Here is a 27,131-nt window from a genome sequence, read left to right on the forward strand (position 1 = left end):
TATTTATTTATTTGACAGAGAGAGAGACAGCGAGAGAGGGAACACAAGCAGGGGGAGTGGGAGAGGGAGAAGCAGGCTTCCTGCTGAGCAGGGAGCCCGATGCAGGGCTCAATCCCAGGACCCTGGGATCATGACCCGAGCAGAAGGCAGATGCTTAATGACTGAGCCACCGAGGCGCCCCGATTTTCTGACTTTAAATAAAAATTTTTCTTTATAAATATATTATTGTAGGTACTGGGGAGTGAAGAAGAGTGAGGGAGAGGAGTAGGGAGGGATTTTCAGGTTGGGAACAGTAGTAGTGGCAAATTCACTGAAGTGATAAACAATGAGTAGATTGTCAGTTTGGCTGAAATATTGGGACTGGAAGAGGAGAACTGAAAAGTAATGATATTGGGACCTAAACAGGAGAACTGTTAAGTATTAAATGAAAATTATATTAGAGCAGCTAAGACTTTTTTTTTCCTCAGCTGTTTTCATAGACCAATCACTTTTCATTGCATTTTTTTCTTGTCCTTTTGCACTTTATCTCTGGAGCTGAAATAGTTGATACTTCAGAAAACAAAATTTAAAAACCTGTTACATAGAATGTTTTGAAGTATTTCTATAGGAGAACTTGGAAAAAGTGCTTGTTTTCATAGGAAGCAGGTTAATTGCCTTTGATTTTAGACTCGTGGTCAGGTCTCCTTTATAATCTATGCATCTTGTTTTACTCATCTTGACTTTTCCTACTTAGAGTCCTAGTTTCTGACTGATCTTTTTCTGCTTGGCTCTTGAATTCTTTTGTCCAGATAATTAGAAACTCTGCTCATCTATTTTCCTACTCAGTTTTTGATTCATACTGTCATGGTTCTAATACATCAGCACCTTCATGCTTTTACTCACCTGTCTGTTGCTAAATTGTTTTATATTTGATTTACTGCAGTAATACATACTTGTTATAGACATTTTAAACATTACAGAGGGTGCTGAATCTTGACTGTAGTGCTTATCTCTTCAGACTTCTCACAGTTAATTTTATTCTAGGTACTTGTACAGAAATTTCTAGTTCTTTTTTATTTACTATTTTTTATTGAAGTATAATTAACATACAGTGTCATATTAGTTTCAGGTGTACAATATAATGATTCAACAATTCTCTACATTAGTGCTTATCATGATAAGTGTACTCTTTTTTTTTTTTTTTTTTTTTAAGATTTTATTTGTTCATTTGACAGAGACACAGCGAGAGAGGGAATACAAGCAGGGGGAGTGGAGAGGGAGAAGCAGGCTCCATGATCCCAGGACCCCAGGATCATGACCCCAGCTGAAGGCAGACGCTTAATGACTGAGCCACGCAGGTGCCCCACGATAAGTCTACTTTTAATCTTCCTGGTCAGCAATCCCTGCCCCCACCAAGTGGCAACCACCACTTTGTTCTCTACATTTAAAAGTCTGTTTTTTTGTTTGTCTCTTTTTTTCTTTGTTTGTTCATTTGTTTTGTTTCTTAAATTCTACATCAGTGAAATCATATGGTATTCGTCTTTCTCTTACTGACTTATTTCCCTTAGCATTATACCCTCTAGGTCCATCCGTGTTGTTGCAAATGGCAGGATCTCATCCTTTTTTTTATGGCTGAGTAATATTCCATTATATATGTATATATATTTCTTGTAATAAAATAAAACCCCAGTCTTCCAAGGTTGGCAATGGGAGGAAAGCCACCAGATGGTTGTTTTTCTAGTGTTCTTATGGAATGTCACTTTTTTCTTAACATTCTGGCCCTCTCCACTGAGTCATTTCTTTTTTATTTGCGCAGCCAGGCACCCCTAAAATGAGTTGTCTAAAAGCTGAAAACAAAACAAGGGTAATGAAGCCAGGGAGTAACTTTCAAGTCAGTCGTCTGGTTTGCAAGGTACAGTTTAGATCTGTTTGGTCTGTGTTCTCCAAAAGAGATACTGTCCTAGCTAGTTTCTGGCCTGCCATCAGATGATAGAGGTGGTTTTTCCTTTTAACATGTTTCCTTAAGTCTATGTCTTAGATGGGGGTCAAACAAGTCCATTCCTGTCAGATCTGTTTAAGGTACACTTTCCTGGTTCTAGTTACTTACCCAAGGATCTGTCTCTTCTGGATGATTATGTCAAGACTGTGCTTCAGGAGACGTTTCCTTAACCACAGGCCTTAAACAGCAGCACCAGCTGGTCTGCTCTATTAGAATTCAGCATAGGAAAAGGAGAATATACCACATACAGAAGTGTGGGAAGAGGGCATCTTTGTCTTTGTACCTGTTTTCCACCCATGTTCTCAGCATTGACAAAACTTTGGTGTTACCTAGAAACATGGTCATAATATTCACATACAACTCAAAAGTGCAGCTAAACAAGCGTCACATTTTCTGTTACTTTGAAAAGAAAAATAAGTTCTGTAGAACTGTGTGTTCATATTTGTTTTTAATTAATGCTTTGTAATCTTTCCTGTTTGATTTTAATCTGAACAAATAATGATACCATTTTTATTACTCAGTAAGCATGAATATTAGTTGAAGCAGTTTTTAAAAAACAATAGTTCAAGTCCCCAAACATCTAAATCCCGGACTGACTTAATTTGTACAGTTAAACTGAAATAATGTTTTCGAAAAGCTCTCCTATCACTTTTTTTTTTTTTGACAAAAAAAACTTTTTTGTACAATTACCCACAACTGGATTTGATTTAGGCCCGACAGAGAGTGTCTCTGCCTTCCTGATTTATTTTCAGCCCTTGAGGTTATCATTGTATCTTAGTGCAGTGGCCCCAGGAAGGTGACATATTCTTGGAAGTTCACCATTTGGTCCTTGTTCTGGTCCAGGTCCTCCATCACCTTTGCAGTGTCTGCATCCTGCATCTTTGGGCCGGTGGTGAGCTCTTCCTGGATCAGCTCCTTCAGCTCCTTCTTGGTCAGGGTGTTCTTGTCCCTTCCCTGCCTGAGTACTTGTGGAAGATGGCCACAGGGAGGCCAATGGCTTGATCCGGGGGCAAGCCATGGCTGGGTGCTGGGCTCCACAGGTGGTTAGGAGAGCGTTGAGGGAGTGTCACAGGACCTCCTATCACTTTCTTTTTACTCTCTTGTGTAATGAGTCTGTTTTTTCTACTAATGATTAAACAATGATTAGTTACCAAAGCATCTGATTAAGAAAATCAAACCAAAACAGCATAACTGGTCTTTTTTCCCATGCACATATTATGTAGAGGCTCACTGGGGATTGTTTATTTTTTTTAATGGACAATTTTAGAGAAATGGTGTGATAAAATCACCATTGTGCCAGGAGTTATTTGTATTTGTATATCATGAGATTTGAAGCTATTGAAGAAATCATTGAAAGAGTTAGGGAAATTATGTGAGTAGCTAATAATTGGCAAATAAGTAACTCTCAACCATAGTGAACTACTAGCCATTCTCTTAAGGAATCAAGATTGTTTCCTTGACTTTGCAATTGCTACTCTTTTGTTATCTTTCTGATTTTAGCCATTCTACTGGGTGTGAAGTGGTATACTACTGACATTTCAACAGATGGTTTTCCTGAGATTTTTGTGAGTTCTAAGTATCATTTTTTTCCAGCGTGATTTCTTTTTTCTTTTTTAAATTGAAGTATAATTGACATACAATATCCTATTAGTTTCATATACTTCATAATGATTTGATGTTTTCCTACATTATGAAATAATTCCCACTGTAAGTCTAAGTTACCATCTGTCACCATACAAATATTACTATAGTATTAAATATTATTACAGTATTCCCTATGCTATATATTATCATTTTTATTTTACTTCTTATGAAACAGGTTCATATCATCTATTCATTTATGCAGCCTCTGTTTTTGTTGTTGTTTTTTTTTTGTAAGTAGGCTCCACGCCCACCATGGAGCCTGATGCTGGGCTTGAACCCACGGCCCTGAGATCAAGGCCTGAGCTGAGATAGTCTGATGCTTAACCAGCTGAGCCACCCCGGTGCCTCTGTGTTTTTTAAACTTAACTGCATATTACTGGCAGCTTTCCATATTCTAAATATATATTATATGATAGCATTAACTTTTATTAGCTAGAAAGTGTTTTCATTATTTTAAACATAGTTTGATGTACATATAATCATTTTACCAATTAATCTCTTATGATAAGACATTTTGGTTATTTCTAAATTTTTGCTGTTAAAAATAGTGCTGTGATGAATCCTCCTACCTAATCTTTGCATTCATCTTTAATTTCTTGGGAAAAGTAGAAAAGAGGCCAGTAAAGTTTAGTAGTTAAAAGCATGGGATTGAGGGGCGCCTAAGTGGCTCAGTCAGTTAAGTGTCTGCCTTCGGCTCAGGTCATGATCTCAGGGTCCTGGGATCAAGCCCCGCATCGGGCTCCCTGCTCAGCGAGGAGCCTGCCTTCTTTCCCTTTCCCGAGCTCCCCCTGCTTGTGCCCTCTTTCTCTCAAATAAATAAATAAATAAAATCTTAAAAAAAACCCAAAGCTGTAATCATCAACACAGTATGGTACTGGCACAACAACAGACACATAGATCAATGGAACAGAACAGAGAGCCCAGAAATGGACCCTCAACTCTATGGTCAACAAATCTTCGACAAAGCAGGAAAGAATATCCAATGGAAAAAAGACAGTCTCTTCAACAAATGGTGTGGGAAAATTGGACAGCCACATGCAGAAGAATGAAACTGGACCATTTTCTTACACCATACACAAAAATAGACTCCAAATGGATGAAAGACCTGAATGGGAGACAGGAATCCATCAAAATCCTAGAGGAGAACACAGGCAGCAACCTCTTCGACCTCAGCTGCAGCAACTTCTTGCTAGACACATCTCCAAAGGCAAGGGAAACAAAGGCAAAAATGAACTATTGGGACTTCATCAAGATTAAAAGCTTTTGCACAGCAAAGAAACAGTCAACAAAACCGAAAGACAGCCAACAGAATGGGAGAAGATATTGGCAAAAGACATATCAGATAAAGGGCTGGTATCCAAAATCTATAAAGAATTTATCAAACTCAACACCCAAAGAACAAATAATCCAATTAAGAAATGGGCAGAAGACATGAGCAGACACTTCTCCAAAGAAGACATACAGATGGCCCACAGACACATGAAAAAATTGTGGATGCACTGGAATTGTGATGCACCAGTTTTGGTTTTCTTTTTCAGCATTCTTTTGGCTATTTGGAGTCTTTTCTGGTTCCATACAAATTTTAGGATTATTTGTTCCAGCTGTGAAAAAAGTTGATGGTATTTTGATAGGGATTGCATTGAATGTGTGGGTTGCTCTAGGTAGCATAGACATTTTAACAATATTTGTTCTTCCAATCCATGAGCATGGAACATTTTTCCATTTCTTTGTGTCTTCCTCAGTTTCTTTCATGAGTGTTCTGTAGTTTTCTGAGTACAGATCCTTTGCCTCATTGGTTAGGTTAATTCCTAGGTATCTTATGGTTTTGGAGAAACAGAACAGATGAAATAGGGGAAGGGAGGGAAAAATAAAATAAAATGAAATCAGAGAGGGAGACAAACCATAAGGGACTCTTAACTATAGGAAATAAACTGAGGGTTGCTGGAGGGGAGAGGGGTGGGGGGAAGTGGTAACTGAGTGACTGGTATTAAGGAGGGCACTTGATGTAGTGAGCACTGGGTGGTATATGCAACTGATGAATCATTAAACTCTACCTCTGAAACTAATAATACATCATGTTGATTAATTGATTTTAAATAAAATAAAAAATAAAAATTGTCTGGAACACAATAATAGTGTAAGTTTTAATTTCTAGAAGTAGAATTACTGGATCAAAAGATATGTTTATTTATATGGACATATGTTAATTTTTTGTCCAACATCCTTTCCTTTGGGAAGCATGTCTTCTCTTTCTTGTAGTCCCAGGGAAAATGCTAGTCCTAGTTACTCCCACCCCCTATCTTAAACTGGGCTAATTAGAGCCATCTCTGGATCTTTTCTTTTGGAAGGAACAAGACACTCTACAAGGAAGACTAAGGTAGGAGACTGTGACTTAGTTGGGGCTGCCAATGGGTATTTTCCCTACTGTGTTTAGAAAGTCTGGCTGAACATTGAACAGAGTCAAAGATAGCCAAAACATGAGAGAGAGACAGAGCTTTGGAAACGTTACTTAAACTTCTGGTTCCAGTCATTCTTGAAAGCCAAAAGAACATTAAAAAAAAAAAAAGTTTTGAGGTGTATTGCTCAATTCTCTTCCAGAAATATTGTGTTAATTCATACTCTCATTTCCCTCAGGGGGATTTTAATTAGAAAAAAATCAATAAGATTTATGGCTTAAGTAGCAACAGAGTAAACTGAAGGTGAGAATGCTAAGGAACTGGAGCAGGGATCTCAGATGTTATACCTAATTCAAATTATGTGTCTGAAACGTTACAGACTGCTACTTGTCTTTGGCCTTTATATTGTCCTAAACATATTTATTTATTTATTTATTTATTAAAGATTTTATTTATTTGAGAGAGAGAATGAAATAGAGCATGAGAGGGGGAGGGTCAGAGGGAGAAGCAGACTCCCTGCTGAGCAGGGAGCCCGATGCGGGACTCGATCCCAGGACTCTAGGATCATGACCTGAGCTGAAGGCAGTCGCCCAACCAACTGAGCCACCCAGGCGCCCCTAAACATATTTAAAACTGGTAATTTGAGTTCTGAAAATTACAAGCTCTTCCTTTTTGTATTTGTCTGATTTATCTAGACTGAGAGTTCCCTGATGGCATGGTCCAAATAAATCCCAGTATTCTGTGAACAGACAAATCTTTGAAACTGGAAAAAAATCCTTTCAGCAGAGATACTTACTTATATTATTTTAGCAGACTACTTTACCTAATGGGAGGTGAATAATTATTTAGTTAGTATTTATCAAGTAGACAGATTTGTAGAACTTTCTTTTCCGTGATTTCCCTAATAGACTGAGTTAGGAGAAAGAATTTGTATCTTCTCATTTTCCATCAATGAAACCATTCTGTAGATCACTTCTTTTCCCTTGATCCATTGTTTATAGCTCTTTGTATATTTTATTAATTTACAAAATCAGCACCATGATTTGAAGAAAACAATTAACTTGTTTGGGAACTTGACATGCTTTATTTTCTCCTTCAAGCCAATATCCTATCATTATACTTTATTTAAAATACAGACTTAAAAACTTGAAATTGAAGATTCTTGTTTAAAGAAAAAAACTAGTTTTGGGGCAAGTTTTTAAGTGAAAAAAGTCTGTTTATACTTAATGACATCTGCTTGTAGGTAAAAATACGTGCTTTGTTTTTTCCAGCTTAAGCTAAGTCTAGTTACATTTAGAGAAAGAAATCAAATGTCAGAGCAAGCTTGGAAAATAATAGTATGAAAATTAATTTGCAATGGAAAGTAGCAGTTGGGACTAGAGTGAATTTTACAAATGCTTTATATAATTGTCCCACGCGGTTGTATGGAATTTGAAAAGAATGTTACTTGTTTTTCTTTTGAGACAGATGTTTTACCAAATAATTTTAGCCTGAGTAAATCAAGATCCACACAGGATTAGATTAATAAAACTCATTTTTTTAAAGGAGAAAAGAATTGAGAGGGAACAACAATAAAGATTGATTTAGATTGGTGAAAAACTGAAGGCTTTTAAAAACACAAGTTAACTGTATTACGTTTCTGTGTTCCCAAAATTTTCTTTCACTGCTATCGTTCAGATTGTATGTTTGTAGAAGCATGAAGGATATTTGAAAATACTATAGTATTTGATAAAGTTACCACAATATATTTCAGGAGATTATATGATAACATTCTCTGGTCTTTTTTAATTATTTGAAAGATGGGATGCATAGTTTCCATTAATATGGTTGCCATTTATCAAATACCATATGCCAAACATTAATTTCTCTCAACAAATACATAAGGTAGGAAAAGTTACTGAGACTTGGAGACATTAAGTAATTTGCTTAGGGTTATACAGCTGGAACTGGTGGCATCAGTCTCTGAATCCTGTTTTTTTTTTTTTTTTTTAAGTCCAAGGCTCATGTTCTTACACTGTACAATCCTCTGTTGAAACTGGGGAATCCTCAGGTAAATATACTGTTTAGTTATTTGTTTATTTGAGAAATGTTTATTGGCTATTACGTGCCAGGCATCATGCTACAACAAAAAACAAGCCAGATACTGGAGGTTCTCTTTTACAGGTTCTTCTTCTTCTTTTTTTTTTTTTTTTTAAAGATTATTTATTTGAGACAGAGAGAGAGACACAGAGAACAGTAGAGCATAGAGGGAGAGGGAGAGGGAGAAGCAGACTCCCCACTGAGCAGGGAGCCCTATGCAGGACTCAATCACAGGACTTGATTGCAGGACCAAATTGCAGGACTCTGGGATCATGACCTGAGCCGAAGGCAGATGCTTAACCCACTGAGCCACCCAGGCGCCCCTCTTGTACAGGTTCTATTAATAGGAGTAGAGCATTTAGAAAAAAACTAGACTCTTCTCCTTCAGAGAAAGATTAGCAGCCTTTCATAAGTGAAGTGCCAAATGGCTTCTTTAAGCCATTCTGTCAAGTGTCTATTGAGTGATTGGTCGGGTTGGGGGGTGGTTATTGGCTTTGTTCTTCAGGAATTTATAATTTTGTTATGCTTGATCAGTCTCACTAGCAGAGAAATGGAAAATTCATTTAAAAGGCTCACATCTGGGCGCCTGGGTGGCTCAGTTGGTTAAGCGACTGCCTTTGGCTCAGGTCATGATCCTGGAGTTCCGGGATCGAGTCCCACATCGGGCTCCCTGCTGGGCAGGGAGTCTTTTCTCCCTCTGACCCTCCCCCCTCTTGTGCTCTCTCTCTCTCTCATTCTCTCTCTCTCAAATAAATAAATAAAATCTTTAAAAAAGAATAAATAAAAGTCTCACATCCGCGGTGCCTGGGTGGCTCAGTCAGTTAAGTGTCTGCCTTTGGCTCAGCTGATGATCCGAAGGTCCTGGGATCAAGCCCCACATTGGGTTCCCTGCTCAGCGGGGAGTGTGCTTCTTCCTCTGCCCCTCCCCCTACTCCTTCTCTCTCTCTCTCTCTCTCTCTCTCTCTCTCGCTCACTCTGTCAAATAAATAAATCTTCAAAAAAGGCTCACATCCTTATCAGTATGAAACCTACTAAATTTGTAATCATTGGGCTGTTTTGGACAGCCTCAAGGCATCAAGAGGATACTAGCAAGGGTATGTAGGTGGGGACTAGGAGGTGGAACTGCCTACAGGAAAAAAAAAATCTACCTAAATGTCTCACAGGAATTGGAAATTCAGCATTGTCTAGTAAACATCCCAAACCTTTTTACCTTGGTCATTCACACAGATTAGAAACTTGCCACACTTTTCCTTTTTTCCCTCATTTTCACTTGAAAGTGTTCTTTTCTTTTTTTTTTAAGATTTTATTTATTTATTTGACAGAGACAGACACAGCGAGAGCAGGAACACAAGCAGGGGGAGTGGGAAAGGGAGAAGCAGGCTTCCCGCAGAGCAGGGAGCCGATGCGGGGCTCGATCCCAGGACCCTGGGATCATGACCTGAACTGAAGGCAGACGCTTAATGACTGAGCCACCCAGGTGCCCCAAAAGTGTTCTATTTTTCTTCTTAAATTTTTCTCACATTCCTCTTTTTCTTTCTGTTCCTACAGTCACTGCTGTAGTTCAGGTCCTTTTCCATTACTATAAAGAGCGCTCTGTTCGGATAGAGGTTTGGCTTCCTGTAGTAGAGACCTAACATAAATGTTTTCAACAATATAGAAATTTATTTCTCTTTCACGTAAAGGTCTGGGTCTAGACAGTTTTGGGTTTATATAGGCTGCTTCCAGCTTTATACTTAACATTTTAACCCTATCACATCTGTGTGCCAAGTAAGAGGATAGGCGAAGTGGGGAAGAGGGATGACTCCTTCCCTTTAGGCCCGCAACACCTCCTTTGGTTGAAAGTTAGCTGACGGGATACTGAGAGATGTGATCCATATCCCTACTTAAAACTGGGGCTTCTATCACCACCACCACCACCACCATCATCATCATTGTAGCTATTAGGAGACAGCTAGCGATCTGCTGCAGGAACCTCCTTATCCCTCTCTTTTTGGTTAAATTCTTCTTTGGCTAGTTCGATACTGCTACCAGAGTAATTTTTTTTTTTTTGGTGCAAAAAATGTGCTTTTATTATAGCACAGGGGACAGGACCCAAGGGCAAAAATTGCTGCACTGTGCTTGTGAGGAGAGACTGATTATATACTTTTAAGTTGTTTATTGGGGGTGGGGTAGAGATAAAGGAAGTTTCTAAAGGGATTTTCTTTTTTTTTTTTTTTTTTTTTTTAAGATTTTATTTATTTATATGACAGAGAGAGACAGAGTGAGAGAAGGAACACAAGCAGGGGGAGTGGGAGAGGGAGAAGCAGGCTTCCCGCTGAGCAGGGAGCCTGATGCGGGGCTCGATCCCAGGACCCTGGGATCATGACCTGAGCTGAAGGCAGACGCTTAATGACTGAGCCACCCAGGCGCCCCTCTAAAGGGATTTTCATGTGTTAAAGAAGACTTACAGATCCTGGAGTTATACCGAGAGTAATTTTTTTTCCTTCAATAAAATGGTCACGTCACTCTGTTTAATCTTTCAGTAGTTTGGCTTCAAATTCATACCCAGGATGCCTCACGATATTTGAAGAGTGTCATTGGCAGAGGAAATCTGAAATCTGCATTACTTGTATCCTGCAGTCATCGTGTCCTGCATGACAAGGATATCCTTCCCTACCAATAATGATTGGCGTCTCCCAGTCCTTTAAGGCCTCAGTTCTCTGTCCTTGACTGAGATGTTTCTAGTTACTATTATCCCAGGTTTACGGAAGATAAATTGATTTGTCCACAGTCACACTCCAGTAGGTGGTTAAGAAATTCAAACTCAGGTTGTCTGACTCAGGAATTTATGCTCAGTTGTGATCAGCCAGTTATATTACTTCATGCATATCCTCACTGTGAAAGTACAAGACAGGGGAGGACACAATTTGAGCAACTAGACGCGAGGTAATAGTAACAGTAACAGTAATAGTAACAGTAGTCCCCACTTCCTAAGATTGTTGAGGATTAAATGAACTCATAAGTAGGGTCTTCTGCCTCTCAGAAAAAATACTCAAAAATGGCATTTGTTATTTTTACATAGATGTGTTCTTTATACATGTACATAATATTTAGGCATATTTCACAAAATTTCAGATAGATATGGTTTTTATTGAGTTCCCTGGATGTTTTCATATTAATTGGCTAAGAGATACAGATATTTTAACATATTTAAAAAATAGATACTTTTTGTGCTGATTATTTTGCTGACTTCTGTATTTGACTATATATTCTTTTAAGATAGGACCTGTATCCTACTCATTTTTATTTTTATTTTTTTTCTAAATTCCTGGTCCCTAGTAAAATACCTGGCACATAAAAGAACCCTAGTAAATATTTGTGGAATCAATTTTGAATGAACAATTTACTTAGGTCAGATGGCAGCCAGGATGCCATCCTTTTCCTGCCCCCTCCTCCCCCCCCCCCCTTAACAGGCACTTTCCCTAAAAAGAGAACTTTTAGTATAAATAGATCAGGTCTTTATTATAACCACTAAATCATTTATTCTCAGCTTTTTTCCTGATAAGCTAAGTTTAATTTTCCTGAAGTACTTTGATTATTAGGATTAGAGATGAGGGAGACTGAGTCACTGTATAAGTTACTGATGGGTGTAGCGGGGAAGATAATGGCTGCTGGCCATTCCTTCCTCATTTTGAGTACTCTGGAGCCATGAAGAGGGGAGTGTGGCAGTAGAACCATATTGGAATCTAAGTATGTTAAGTGTTAAGATTGCCAAGCTGTCTGCTATTTCCAAATGTCCCTTAGTAGGCTTTATCTAAGATGGAAGCACAGTCATATAAGCATCTTGAATTATTTTATAGTTGTTATTTTTTTAATATTAACTTCAAAAATCATGAATTTTTTGGTAGTTATCAGATCGTTGTTGTTTTAAGACTTAAGTCTTAAAGTCGTGTTTAAGAAAAGGTAATTTTTCTCAAGTAGTGCTTGAGTTATATTATTTTTGAATGTTAAATACTTTTTTGCTTTTTAGGGATAATGGACTGTTCAGGTATTCCCTTACTTTTCCCATCAGGACTTTTGAATATGTTGAATGTGTTCCAGAGTTTTTAATTTCAGCCAGGATAAATTTTCCATTTGATATATCATATTCTTCTTTTTAATATGGTCAATGTAGTTTAACAAAATGAAAGCTAAACATAATATCTCAATAGGTGCAAAAAAAAAAAAGCATTTGACAAACCTCAACATCTATGTATGATGAAAACTCTCAACAAAGTGGGTATAGAGAAAATGTACTTCAGTATACTAAATGCCATATATGACAAACCCAGAGCTAAGATCATGCTCAATGGTGAAAAACTGAAAGCTTTGGGCGCCTGTCTGGTTCAGTTGATAGAGCATGCAACTCTTGATCTTGGGGCTGTGAGTTCAAGCCCCATGTTGGGAGTAGAGCTTACATTAAAAAACAAAAACAAAGCTGAAAGCTTTTCCTCTAAGATCAGGAACAAGACAAGGATGCCACTTTTATTCAGCATAGTATTGGAAGCCCTAGCCATAGCAGTAAGGCAAGAAAAAGAAATAAAAGGCATTGAAATTGGAAAGTAAGGAGTAAAACTTTCGATATTTGTAGATGACATGATACTATTCATAGAAAATCCTAAAGTCTCAGGCGCCTGGGTGGCTCGGTCATTAAGCATCTGCCTTCGGCTCAGGTCATGATCCCAGAGTCCTGGGATCGAGCCCTGCATTGGGCTCCCTGCTCGGCGGGAAGCTTGCTTCTTCCTCTCCCACTCCCCCTGCTTGCGTTCCCTTTCTCTGTCAAATAAATAAATAAAATCTTACAAAAAAAAAAAATCCTAACGTCTCCACCAAAAATCTGTTAGAACTAATAAATGAGTTTAGTAAAGTTGCAGGATACAAAATCAATATACAGAAGTTTATTGCATTTCTATACACCAATAATGAAATATCAGAAAGAAAAAATAAGAAAGCAATCCCATTTACAATTGCATCAAAAAGAATAAAATACCTAGGAATAAATTTAACCAAGGAGGTAAAACACCTGTACACTGAAAACTGTAAGACACTGATGAAAGAAAACAAAGAAGACACAAATAAATGGAAAGATATTTTGTACTCATGGATTGAAAGAGTTAATATTGTTAAAACTGTCCATACTACCCAAAGCAATCTATAGATTCAGTGGCAATTTTTTGAAAGATTTTATTTATTTGACACAGAGAGAGAGCATAAGCAGGGGGAGCAGCAGACGGAGAGGGAGAAGCAGGCTCCCCACGGAGTGGGGAGCCTGATGCAGGGCTCCATCCCAGGACCCCAGGATGATGACCTGAGCCGAAGGCAGATGCTTAACTGACTGAGCCACTCTGGCGCCCCTCAATGCAATTTTTATCAATATTTCAGTGGCATTTTTCACAGAACTAGAACAAATAATTGTAACATTTGTACAGAATCCTAAAAGATCCCAAATAGCCAACATGGTCTTGAGAAAGAACAAAACCAGAGGTATCACACTCCTTGATTTCAAACTCTACTACAAAGCTATAATAATCAAACAGTATCATATTGGCATTATAAATAGACACACAGATCAATGGAACAGAACTGAGAGCCCAGAAATAAACTCACACATATATGGACAATTAATTTATGATAAGGGAGCTAAGAACTTAAAATGGAGGAAGGACAGTCTCTTCAATATATTGTGTTGGAAAACTAATTAGCCAAATGCAAAAGAATGAAGCTAGACCACTATGTAACACCATATACAAAAATTAACTCAGAATGGATTCACAACTTGAATGTAAGACCTGAAATCATAAAATTCCTAGAAGAAAACATAGGTGGCAAACTCCTTGACATAAGTTTTAGCAGTGTGTTTGTGGATCAGATGCCAAAGGCAAGGGCAACAAAAACAAAAATAATCAAATGGGACTACCTCAAACCAAAAAGCTTCTGCATAGTGAAGGAAACCATCAGAATGAGAGGACATCCCAATGAATGGGAGAAGATACTTGCAAATCATATATCTGAGAAGAATTTAGTATCCAAAGTATATAAAGAACTCATACAACTTGGGGCACCTGGCTGGCTCAGTCAGTGGAGCATGTGACTCTTGATCTCAGAGTCATGAATTCAAGCCCCATGTTGGGTGTAGAGATTATTTAAAAAACAAAACAAGAAAAACGACTCGTACAGCTCAACAATAAAAAAATAAAAATAAAAACTGGGCAGAGGATCCGAATAGATCGATTTCCAAAGAAGACATATAGATGGCCAATAGGCACATGAAAAGATGCCTATTATTAGGAAAATGCAAATCAAAACCACAGTGAGCTATCACCTCATACCTGTTAGAATGACTATCATCGAGAAGATAAGAAATAAGTGTTTGAGAGGATGTGGAAAAAAGGGAACCTTTGTACACTGTTGGTGGGAAACAGTATGGAAATTCTTCAAAAAATTAAGAATAGTTCTACCATATGATTGAGCTATTACGCTTCTGGATATTTAACTAAGGAATATGAAAACACTAACTCAGAAAGATAAAGGCACTGTGTGTTCATTGCAGCATTATCTACAACTGCCAAGATGTGGAAACAACCTAAGTGTCTATCAGTGGATGAATGGATAAAGAAAATGTGGTGTATATAGAATGGAATATTATTCAGCCATAAAAGAAATCTTGCCATCATGACAACATGGATGGACCTAAGTGAAATAAGTTAGATAGAGAAAGACAAATACCATATGATTTCATTAATATGTAGAATCTTAGAAAACAGAATAAACAAAGCAATACAGAAACTCATAGAGAACAGATTGATGGTTACTAGCGGGGAAGGGAATTGGGAGGTGGGCAAAATAGGTGAAGGGGTCAATCATATGGTCGTGGTTGGTAATTAGATTTTTGGTGGTGATCATTTTGTAGTATATATAGATGTAAAATTGTAGTAAACTTAGGGTGCCTGGATGGCTCAGTTGGTTAGGCATCCAACTCTTGATTTCGGCTTGGGTCGTAAACTCAGGGTCATGAGATTGAGCCCTGTGTTGGGCATGGAGCCTGCTTGGGATTCCCTCTTTCTCCCTCTCCTTCTACCCCTCCCCTCCCTCCCTCTCTCTCTCTCTCTTCCTCCCTTTCTCTCCCTTTCTTTCTCTTTTTCTTTTCTCTTCTCTTCCCTTTCCTTTCCTTTCTTTCCTCCCTCCATCCCTCCTTCCCTCCCTCTCCTTCCTTCCTTCCTTCCTTCCTTCCTTCCTTCCTTCCTTCCTTCTTTCCTCAGAGAGAGAGCACAACCAGGGGGAGTGGCAGGCAGAGGGAGAAGCAGGCTCCCCACTGAGCAAGGAGCCTGATGTGGGACTTGATCCCAGGACTCCAGGATCATGAACTGAGCTAAAGGCAGACGCTTAATCAACTGAGCCACCCAGGCGTCCCTCCCCTCCCTCTCTTAAAAAAATTTTTTTTTGTTATTTTGTACACCTGAACCTATATAATGTTCTATACTAGTGTTACTTCAATTAAAAGAAAAAGAAAAAAAAAGAAAAACTTTTATGAGAACATGCAATGTCTTTGGCCTAGCTAATTTCTAGAGATAAGCTAATTTTTAAATTGCATATTTGAGAAAACCTGAATTCTATAGAAATTAAATGAATGAATAAAATGAAAATTATTTGTTATTTATATAGAACATGCAACTTGATAAACACACAGAGACAGAGATATGTATGCTAAAATTTTCACACATGCCTGCATGTGTGTATATGTACCTTATTAAAGTATGAATCTGTGAGATATATATATAAAAAAATAAAGTTCATAGTTTACTCCATTAGAAGTTATTGCATTTCTTTTAGTAATAGTAAAAGTTATTGCATTTCTTTTAGTTGACATTTTAGTAGTTTGAATTAATCATAGTTACCATTAATGTTTTAAGAGTATAAGAATCATTCTTTTATTCATTCATACATGGCAGTGAGGGCAGCCCCTCTAAATAGAAGTAAATAATAGTTTCTTCCAGAGTTATGAGATGATAGTTCAGATAAATTAAAAAAAAAACAAACTTGAGTATTTATTTGCTTTATCTGATACTTCTAGCTTCATGTCTTTTGGGGATAAAAATGTGGAGGGGCACCTTGGTGGCTTAGTAAAGCATCTGACTCTTGATTTTGGCTCAGGTCATGATCTCAAGGTTGTGAGATTGAGCCCCATGTAGGGCTCCGTGCTGGGCAAGGAGCCTGCTTAAGATTCTTTCTCTCCCAAGGGGAACCCTCTTACACTGTTGGTGGGAATGCAAGCTGGTGCAGCCACTCTGGAAAACAGTATGGAGGTTCCTCAAAAAGCTGTAAAAAAAAAAAAAAAAAGTTGAAAATAGAGCTCCCTGTGACCCAGCAATTGCACTACTGGGTATTTACCCCAAAGATAGAAATGTGGTGATCTGAAGGGGCACCTGCACCCCAGTGTTTATAGCAGCAATGTCCACAATAGCCAAACTATGGAAAGAGCCCAGATGTCCATTGACAGATGAATGGATAAAGAAGATGTGGTGTATATATACAATGGAGTATTACGCAGCCATCAAAAATGAAATCTTGCCATCTGCAACGATGTGGATGGAGCTAGAGGGTATTATGCTAAGCAAAATAAGTCAATCAGAGAAAGACAATTATCATATGATCTCACTGATATGTGGAATTTAGGGAATAAGGCAGAGGATCATAGGGGAAGAGAGGAAAAAATGAAGCAAGACAAAACCAGAGACAGAGACAAACCATAAGAGACTCTTAATCTTAGGAAACAAACTGAGGGTTGCTGGAAGGGAGGGGGGTGAGGGGATGGAGTGGTTGGCTGATGGACATGGGGAAGGGTATGTGTTGTGGTGAGTGCTAGGTATTTTGTAAGACTGATGAAGCATAGACCTGTACCCCTGAAACAAATACTACATTATATGTTAATTAAAAAAAATAAAATGTTACTGTTCAATATTACAAAAAATGATTCTTTCTCTCCCTCTCCCTCTGCCCCTCTTCTTCCCTACCTCCCCTCCTTTCTCTCTATCATTAAAATTACTATAAAATATGAATGATATATATGCTTATTTCCTTTTATCCATACCTAAATGTTGATTTTTAAAAAAAAAATCTTTTATTTACTTATTTGAGAGATTGAATGAGAGAGAGTGGGGGGAGGGGCAGAGGGAGAGGGAGAAGCAGACTCCCCTCCTGAACATGGAACCCGATGCAGGGCTTGATCCCAGGACCCCAGGACCATGACGACTCCAGCCAAAGGCAGATGCTTAACTGACTGAGCCACCCAGGTGCCCCTAAATGCTGATTTCTTATGCATGCTGATATTTTTAAAGGAGCATAACGGGAGACTTAAATGTGTGTGTGTTTTTTTTTTTTAAGATTTTATTTATTTGAGAGAGAGAGTGTGAGAGAAATGAGAGCATGAGCAGGGGGAGGGGCAGAGGGAGAAGCCGACTCTCCACTGAGTGGGGAGCCTGATGTGGGGCTTGATCCCAGGACTCCAGGATCATGACCTGAGCCCAAGGCAGACACTTAACCGACTGAGCCACCCTGGCACTCCAAAAATAAATTCTTTAAAAAAAAAAAATGAGCCTTGAGGGATTGGATAAATTTTTTCTCTACATATGATTATGAAAAACTGCAAAGCTGCAGCGAGGCTGAAAGTTTACAGTGAACACCGCATGCCTACATCTACGTTGTATACTTAACATTTTACTATATTTTATTACATACTAATCCATTTATTTAATTCCTCTATTCATCTTTTTTTGGATGCATTTCAAAGTAAATTGTTGATAACAGAATGCCTGACTAGTTTAGCTTGCATATCATGAACATTCTAGAATGAAACGTTCTTTTGACCCTTTTTCTTTTGATGTAAAATTTATGTAAAATGAGATACACATCTTAAGTTTACATTTTTGGAAATTTTTTTTTTTTTTTTTTTAAAGATTTTATTTATTTGAGAGAGAGAGTGAGAGAGAGAGAGAGAGCACAAGAAGGGGGAGCGGGAGAGGGAGAAGCAGACTCCCTGCTGAGCAGGGAGCCCGATGCGGGACTCGATCCTGGGACTCCAGGATCATGACCTGAGCCGAAGGCAGTCGCTTAACCAACTGAGCCACCCAGGCGCCCCATTTTTGGAAATTTTATACAGTGTATAACCCAATTCCTTATCTCAAGATACAGTACAGTACCATTTTCCTAAAATGTTCCCTTTTGCCTGTTTCCAGTCCATTCTTGCCCCTGCCCTCCTAGGGGCAATCACTGTCACTGTTTTTTTTTTTTTTCACCATAGATTAGTTTTGCCCATTCCAGAATTTCATGTACGTGGAATCATACAGCATGTACTCTTTTATGTAAGTCTTCTTTCACTCAGTAAGTTTTTGAGATGTATCCAAATTGTTATATCTATCATAAGTTTCTTCTCTTTTTTTTTGCCATAACAACAGTTTAACCCTTCTGTTGATGGGTACCTGGACTATTTCCAGTTCTTGGCTATAATGAGTAAAACTGCTATCAATATTCTTGAGTCTTTCGTGAAAATATATTTTCATTTCTCCTGAGTAAATATTTAACAGTTGAATTTCTGGGTCATAGGTGGGTATATGCTTAATTTTATAAGAAACTGCCACATCTTTTCCCAAAAGGATTGTACCATTTTATTTCCCTACCAACACTGTATGAGAATTGCAGTGATTCTGCAGTCTCATCAATATTTGTGTTGTCAATCTTTTTAATTTTAGCCATTCTGTGATATGTATTCTTTTTTTTTTTTTTTTTTTAAGATTTTTATTTACTTATTTGTCAGAGAGAGAGCACAAGCAGGGAGAGCGGCAGGCCAAGGGAGAAGCAGGCTCCCCGCCGAGCAAGAAGCCCGACACGGGACTCGATCCCAGGACCCTGGGATCATGACCTGAGTTGAAGGCAGACGCTTAACTGACTGAGCCACCCAGGCGTCCCTTTGTTATGTGTTCTAATATCTCACTGTGGTTTTAATTTCTAGATTTCTCCAGTGATAAGGATAATAACATTGGTTGTTTTTTTCTTGTGCTTATTGGTGAAGTGTTTGTTCAAATCATTTGTCCATGTCAACATTGGATTGTCATTTCATTATCAAGTTGTTACTTTGTATGTGGTGGTACTCATTAATATTAGCTCTTTCTTCCTATACCAGATGTGCCTTTAGTGGACACAGGTTCAATTACCTGTAAAAGATAATTAGTCTTATTGAAATAAAAGTAATGTAGACTTTTAATTTTATTAACATATTGTGGGTAGTGAGGGCAAATTACGAAAAAAAATTGTGGACTTTCAAAATTTTGATGTGATTTTTAAAGTTGATCTAATTTCTTTGGTATTGAACAGGAGAACCCAAACTATCCGAATCAGAGGAGAATGATACAGATAAATAATTATTTTTTTTTAAACAAGTAAATTCTTTTTTTTTTTTTTAAAGATTTTATTTATTTATTTGACAGAGAGAAAGAGAGACAGAGAGAGAAAGAGCAGGGAGGGTGAGTGGGAGAAGGAGAAGCAGACTCCCTGCTGAGCAGGGAGCCCAATGTGGGGCTTGATCCCAGGACCCTGGAATCATGACCTGAGCTGAAGACAGACGCTTAACCGACTGAGCCCCCAGGCACCCCAGATAAATAATTCTTAAAATAACTATGAATTGGGATGCCTGGGTGGCACAGTCTTAAGCGTCTGCCTCTTGGTTTCTGCTCAGGTCTTGATCTCAGGGTTGTGGGATTGAGCCTCACGTCGGGCCCCGGCGCTCAGTGCAGAGTCTGCTAAAGACTTTCTCTCTCTTTCAAATGAATAAATAAATAAATCTTAAAAAAAACCCAAAAAACTATGACTTATTCTTAGGAAGTAAATAACTATTTGAATAAATGAAGTTTATCTAGTATGATCCAGGCATTAATGGGGTTAAAAACACAGTAAATGGTAATGAGATTTCTTGTTTTTGGATTTGACATTGTTTGTTACTAAAAGGACTCAATAGAAGCTACTATGTATTTGTTCTCTTTGTATTTCTTGTCATTTTAGTAGGTCTACAAATTGATTCCAGTTATAATAATCTTAGAATAAAAGAAATAACTTATTATTTTATAAAATGGGTTTATTTTGTTGTCCTTTAAAAGTTGTTATGTTTTGGACTCTTAAAATGTTGGTGGTTTAGATAAGGTATATTTGGTATTGACACAACATTTTTACTCTGCTGTGGAAAAATCATTTCATTAGGATCAAAGATATTTTTTGAGTATTTGATATTATTAGTTCTGCAGATTGTACAAAGGGTGAGAGATTCCCTGCAGTTAAGACATTGTGGTTACAGTGTATTCGTAAATTTTTTATTTTTTATTTATTTTAGTTTTATATTTTTATTTTTTTGTACTAATAACTTTTTAAAAAATATTTACCAGATTTTTACATCCAGAAATAAGTTTTTTTTTCTTCTTTCTCAGTTATGGTGTAAGGATAAGTTTTTTTTTCTTTTTTTTTTTTAATTTAAGTAATCTCTCCACCCAGTGTGGGGCTTGAACTCACAACCCTGAGATCAAGAGTTGCATTGTCTTCTCACTGAGCCAGCCAGGTGCCCTTAAGGACAGGATTTTTTATATTGAGTGAGAGGAAAGAAGTACATGCAAATTAATAGTAATAGCTAACATTTATTCAGTGCTTGCTAGATACACAAAGCACATGACAAATATCTCATTTCATCATCAGATTTTACTGATGTGGAGATACTCTAATTATTTCCATTTTACAGATGGAAATTAGAGGCTTTAGGTAACTTGTCTGGAGTTTTGCATCTTAGAGTCAAGGGCCTGGGATTCAATCCCAAGCATTCTCTCTACAATCTGTATTCTTTTAACACCTGAGCTGTCTAGCTTCATTTTAGTGAAATGAATTAAATTTTCCTTGTTTGAATTTAAATGAGATTGGTTCCAAGGAAAAGAGGTAGGTTATTATAAAGGGTACAGAAAAGATCTAGAAATCCAAGGGCTTGGTTCATAGGAGCTGAAGCAGGGAGCCTGACCCAGGACCCCGAGATTATGACCCAAGCCAAAGGCAGATGCTTAACTGACTGAGCCACCCAGGCACCCCTGGATACCAGTTTTATTTTATTCTGATCAGTGTTCCAGTTTTCAGTGAGGCCTAATTGTGGAGTCTTTTTGTGCTTCTACACTACCCCACATATTCTTGCACTAAACTCTGGTTGTGAAGTAATTTAAGTGAATCTGGCATATAGTTCTGGCAATTGGAAAGAGCCCAAATGGCTTAATACTACCACCTACATCCTTTAAGTAAAGCATAATAATGCACTTCATTGATGTAAATGGGATTAATCGATTAGCTGGGTGGGAGGAACAGGGATTTGCTTGTGGTATTACTGACCAGGGAATGTAATAGAGGTTGTGCTTCCCTTTTTTGACATAGTTGCCCCAGTATTAGAGTGAAGAGACCCAGGTTTATGGCTCTGCTACCCATTAGTTATGTATGATCTTAGATAATTCTCTCAATTTCATGGGCCAGAGTTTTCTTTCTGTAATTTGGATTAGTCAAACTTTTTTTTTCCCCCCAGAAAAGCAGCTTTTTAACAAAATTGGTCATTGTTCACAGCATTTAGAAATGGTTAGAGATAGCAATAAATCTGAAAAATGAGAGGAAATAATATCAATCTAAGTAAACATTAAAATATTGATGCAGCTTAAGTAGGAAAGTCTAATATTATTCAGCATTCTTCTTTTTTGTTTATGAAAAAGGAATGTTGTGGGGATAATATATCTTCATAGATGTGACATTAACTTGTCTACTTTTGCTACAGTGTATTTGTTTTTTCTCTCTTTTATTTATATTTCAAATATTTATAACCAGTTCCTCTAAAGAATTTGACAAACGGGTAGATTTGTTGTTTTTTTTTTTTAATGCAGTGCTTTCCTAGGCTTTTCATCCAGACTCAGCCTGATAAGGGGGCAAAAGACCAAATGCTTTTTTGTCGTTGTTGGAGAATCTTGATTTATGAATTATCTTAAAGTATCGATAAATTAAATTATACTATGATTCACTGTTAGTAATATCTTAGGTCAATAGTAATTCTTACCTTTTGTGGGAAAAAGTGCCCTTTAGCAAAAACAGTTTCAGACTGCCCCCAAAGTAATCACTGTGCTCTTAATATTGATAGATTAATATTTAAGTATTGGTAGATTCTGTGATTTAGAGATTCTTTGTTGTAACTTTCTGTTTCTCTGTAGAATCAGGAACACAACCAGAACAAAAAGAAGCTTTAAAAAAAGAAAAAAAAATTTTTTTTGGCAGTTTACATTCTTTATTCTTCTATGTATAATTACTTTGTAGGATCAGAAAATATCTGTTGCAAAGGTGTGTATAATCCAGTCTCTTAGGGCAGGTCTCCATTCTTAAATGTAAAGGTGTAGTCTGGATTCCTGTTAAGAAATGAGAAATTCGGGGTGCTTGGGTGGCTCAGTCAGTTAAGCATCTGCCTTTGGCTCAGGTCATGATCCCAGCGTGCTGGGATTGAGCCCCACGTGGGGCTCCCTGCTCAGCGAGGAGCCTGCTTCTCCCTCTCCTTCTGCCAGCCACTCCCCCCTGCTTGTGCACTCTCTCTCTCTCTCTCTCTCTGTGTCAAATAAATAAATAAAATCTTTAAAAAAAAATAAGAAATGGGAAATTCTAGGACATGACAAGGATGTGAGGAAACACTGACTTACCCCAAGACAAAATGAAATTGAGACCTGTTTGGAATCATCTACTGTGGTCTGACATAGATGTCTCTAACATTATGTCACTTTCATTCATTTCAGTTTCAAAGGTTTCTTCCAAGGAAGGTCTGGAATCTGGAGTTTTCCTTGAGGTTTCCAGTAGTGCAAACCCCTTTCCTCTGCAATCTGTTTTTCTACTTCAAATTCCCTGAAATCCCATAGAGGTGAAATAGCGTTTTTTAGTGTCTTCATTGATGCACATCAAAGTCATAACATTTTAATTTATTTTTAATGTCTGCTCCAATATAAGCTTCAGAATCACCAATTTACATTTCAATGCAATAACCAAGCACTGTAACAGAAAATATTGCTTAAAACTAAGGGCTTTGTGGAAATAACAGCATTTTCAGTGTTGCCCATCAGACTGTGGATATATCCTATGGCAGAATAGGTGGATGAGTTCTGAAGAATTAACACCAGTGCCTGATGGTGATAATCCAGTGCCTTGGCAGACTTTTTAAACTTCTTGTGGACGTGTCCCAAATTGTTCAATAAAGGTTCCCATTTGTCAACTGTTACCTTGTTCCCAATTGCTTAAATTTTTTCCAAAGCATCAAGAAACCATTTTTCTGCTATTTTCCATTCTTCATTCTGATATGCAAGCATACCAACCTTGTGTATAACAAAAGGATGTTCCAGTGCAATGCTTAGTTGTGCAAAGCTTAGGGCTTGGCCAAAGAATCTTTTAGCCAATTTTGAATTATTGGTCAATCCATATTATAATCCAGTGTAGAGCACTGGAAATGAGCCTTTCATCACCTGCATTCCTATGAAGCAGCCACAGCCTGGTCATGCTCACTCTCAACTGCAAACAACTGCCTATATGCTACCCATGGAGGCTGTATGTCTTCTCAAGTGTTGTTACTTTGCTGAGATACCTCTGGCATGTTCATTTTTATGACCAAGCATGAGATAATAGCATCCCGCTGCAAACTGATGGGAGTGCAATTGGATTGCACACAAATTAATGAGAAAGAGAAAAGTCCATTTGCTTTATTCAGTTCCACAAGTGTCCCTGTATGTACAGGTAAACAGTTTGCATGGAAAGGATCTTTTACCGTACTACAAAAGTAAGCTTGCAGCGCTATTCTTTCTTTCTTCTTTCTTTCTTTCTTTCTTTCTTTCTTTCTTTCTTTCTTTCTTTCATTCAGAGAGCATGCTCACGGAGGGGAAAGGGAGAGATACAATCTTAATTAAGCAGGCTCCATGCCATGGGGGAACCCTGCCTGGGGCTCCATCTCACAACACTGAGATAATAACCTGAATGGAATTCGAGTCGGATGTTTAACTAACTGAGCCATCCAGCCCTCTGGTTTGTAGCACATTTTAAAATCACAGTTATAATAATGTCTCTCAGTTAAAGACACTGTCATATCCAGATTTTCTTGCAAACCATCTACATAATCAGGGAAGACAGTTTCACTAGGATTATTATACTTTTAAATTTGTTCTCAAACAGAAAGCATAGCAATTCCTGTTCTTCAGTACAGAGCATGCTAAGAGGTAATGACTCAGGAAGTTCATTTTCTTCTTGAGCTGTCAACATGTAGTGTGACATTAAAAGATCAAATGCTTCAAAACAGTAGGCGTGGAGTTTCAAAATGTCTTTGTAAGTATAGGTTGCTAGGGTGCGGTTATCCAGGGCATCTGAGATTTTCCCTCCTAAGAGATAAATGGAACTCTTTTCGAGGACCGTGACATTTCCCAGTCATTGGAGGGGTCTTTAAAGCCACTTTCATCAGGTATTTCTCAAATAACCTTTTGTTGATTGGCTCCTCCATATCAAGAACATCAAGAGCCTGCTGATGCCTTCTTGCAGCATAATGGCATGTAGCTACAAGGTAGAGACATGCTGCATATGGTTTGTCCAGTTTTTGTGACCGAAGTGTATGAGCTGCTTTGTGATACTGCGCTGTCAGGTAGATGCTGAGACAACCAATAAATGTCCTGGGGTTCTCATGAGAGACTGAAGCTACTTTTCTGCACAGAATAGAGCACCTTGATAGGGTTGCTGGTCCAGCTACTGCTGAGTGCGCTTCTGCGGCCACTGCAGGTTCATGGCTGTGCAGCCGTGGCGTCCAGCTGAGCACATTCCGACTTGCCCTCCGTTCCACTGCCCGCCAGGCCTGTCCTGAGCCTGTGTTGCCTAAAAAAAAAAATATTCTAAGCAGCTAAAATCACTGCCTTAAAGATTGGGCACTACTGTACTGACAGGGCTTACTTTTGATTTTATACAGTTCTTACCTCTATCTGTTGCACCCCCCTGAGAAGAAAAAAAAAGACAAGTTTTCAGAAACAGAAGTTGTGGCTCTGTTTCTACTTACTTTTTCCCCATCATTCTTTAAAAATTTTTAAAAATCAAGTTATATATTCATATAGCTTAAAATCAAATAGTTCTATGAAGCATATTAAAAAACCCAGTATTGTTCTCCAGTACTCTGTCACCGCCTTTTGTTTTTCTCATCCCCAGAGGCAACTCTGGAAACTTTTAAAGCTGATTCTTTGGATATTTACTCCTTGTGGCAGAGGCTGCTAGTTGTCCCCCTTCCTCAGAAGTGGAACCTCTGGTTTTTAACTGGGTACATTGCTACCTGGAATATAGACATGCTGCAGTTTTCTTGTAACTAGTTGTGGTGATATGACTAAGTACTGAACAGTAAGTCATATGTGACTTCTGGGAGGTGTTTTTAAGAGTAAGGAGCAGAGCCTTCATTAACCTTTCCTGCTGGTTAGAAGGTGGATGTTAGGGACACCTGGATGGTTCAGCTGGTTAAAGAATCTGCCTTTGGCTCAGGTCATGATCCCAGGGTCCTGGGATGGAGTCCCACAGCGGGCTCCTTGCTCAGTGGGGAGTCTGCTTCTCCCTCTGCCTGCCACACCCCCTGCTTGTGCATATGCACTGTCTCTGTCTCTCTGACAAATAAATGAATAAAATCTTAAAAAAAAAAAAAAAGAAGGGTGTTATAGTTGGAACTTGAGCCGCCATCTTGGACTGGGAAGTAAAAGCTATATATTAAAGATTGTATAATGAAAGGATAATCATGGATTCTCCATACCAGTCCTAGAATTACTTCATTTATGTGAAAGAGAAAAAATATTTCCATTTTAAGCTCTTGAGGTTTTGGTCTCCTGCAGCCCAACCTAACCCTAACTAATATACCTCCATATCTGTAAATAAATCTTATTACTATTTTTTTGGTTAAAAATATTTGACTCTATTTCTTGATTTCTTGTCATGAAAATGGGGATTGACTTTCACCTAACCTATTATATTTGCCTGCTCAGACACACTTCCCGCTCACCTGGCATCTTCCCATTATCTTGTTACACTGTAGTTTTGGTGAAGTCAGTATTCAGTGCTTTCATTTTGACTATGTAAATGAACTTAATAATCTTTTGTTGTTGTTTCTTTGCTTAGTTTCCTATTGCTTATCATTAATTCAAACTCAACTAATTTTGACACTTACCTAAAATCTCTCCACCAGCCTTATCTTCTTGAAGATCTCTCTCCTTGGGCCTTTTGAGATGCTTTAATCTATATTGATTGTTTTCTGTGATGCACCACTGATATCCTGGAATTTATCTTCCCCCATCATTCTGAGGATTCCCTTTTTTTCTCTTCCGTGTGTTTGATCTCTTTATTCTTGGATCTCACCTCTTATTTTTTTCCTTAATTTTGTTGAAGCGTATCTTCCAGGGGCATCTTGAGTAAGGGAGGGTACAAAGGAAGTAATGTTATTGAGGCCTTGCATGTCTGAAATGTTTTATTCTTGATTGATGATTTGGATTAACCAGAAATAATTTTCCCTCAGAAGTTTGAAGTTATCGATCCCTTGTTTTTTAGATTTCAGGATTGCGGAGGGTCTAGTGCTACTCTGATTCCCAGTCTTTTGTGTGGTGTTTTTTTCCCTCACACAGAGCTTTTGGGATCTTACATGTGTTCCTGTTTTTTGAAACTTCATGCCTTTTAGTGGGTCTTTTTGTATTCATTATTCTAGACCTTCAGTAGGCTCTTCTAAACTGGTAGCTTGTGAACTTAAGTCCTTCCATTCTCCACTGTTTCTCTTCTCTTTTTGGAAGCCCTGTTTTCATCTCTTTGTTTGTTTGTTTTTTTTAACATTTTATTTATTTACTTGGAGAGAGAAAGAGAGAGAGCGAGCCTGCAAGTAAGATAGAGAATATGAGCAGCGGGGAGGGGCAGAGGGAGAGGGAGAAGCAGATTTCCCA

The 27,131-nt window shown here is 38.0% G+C and overlaps 1 protein-coding gene and 2 pseudogenes across 4 annotated transcripts in view; 1 reads left to right on the plus strand and 2 right to left on the minus strand.

Annotated features, from left to right (window-relative positions):
* The window catches only part of SBF2 (SET binding factor 2), a 450,441-nt gene that overhangs the window by 13,004 nt on the left and 410,306 nt on the right, over positions 1-27,131 (plus strand). The gene's annotated exons all lie outside the window — the stretch shown is intronic.
* On the minus strand, positions 1,631-10,029 carry LOC116646468 (annotated as a pseudogene). Its single transcript, XR_004302121.1, has 2 exons — positions 9,981-10,029; positions 1,631-3,137 (listed from the first exon to the last, which is right to left on the minus strand). The product of XR_004302121.1 is annotated as a protein S100-A6-like (transcript).
* On the minus strand, positions 22,749-25,664 carry LOC116646384 (annotated as a pseudogene).

Source organism: Phoca vitulina, unplaced genomic scaffold (assembly GCF_004348235.1).
Source record: "Phoca vitulina isolate PV1807 unplaced genomic scaffold, GSC_HSeal_1.0 scaffold36, whole genome shotgun sequence".
NCBI lineage: Eukaryota > Metazoa > Chordata > Mammalia > Carnivora > Phocidae > Phoca > Phoca vitulina.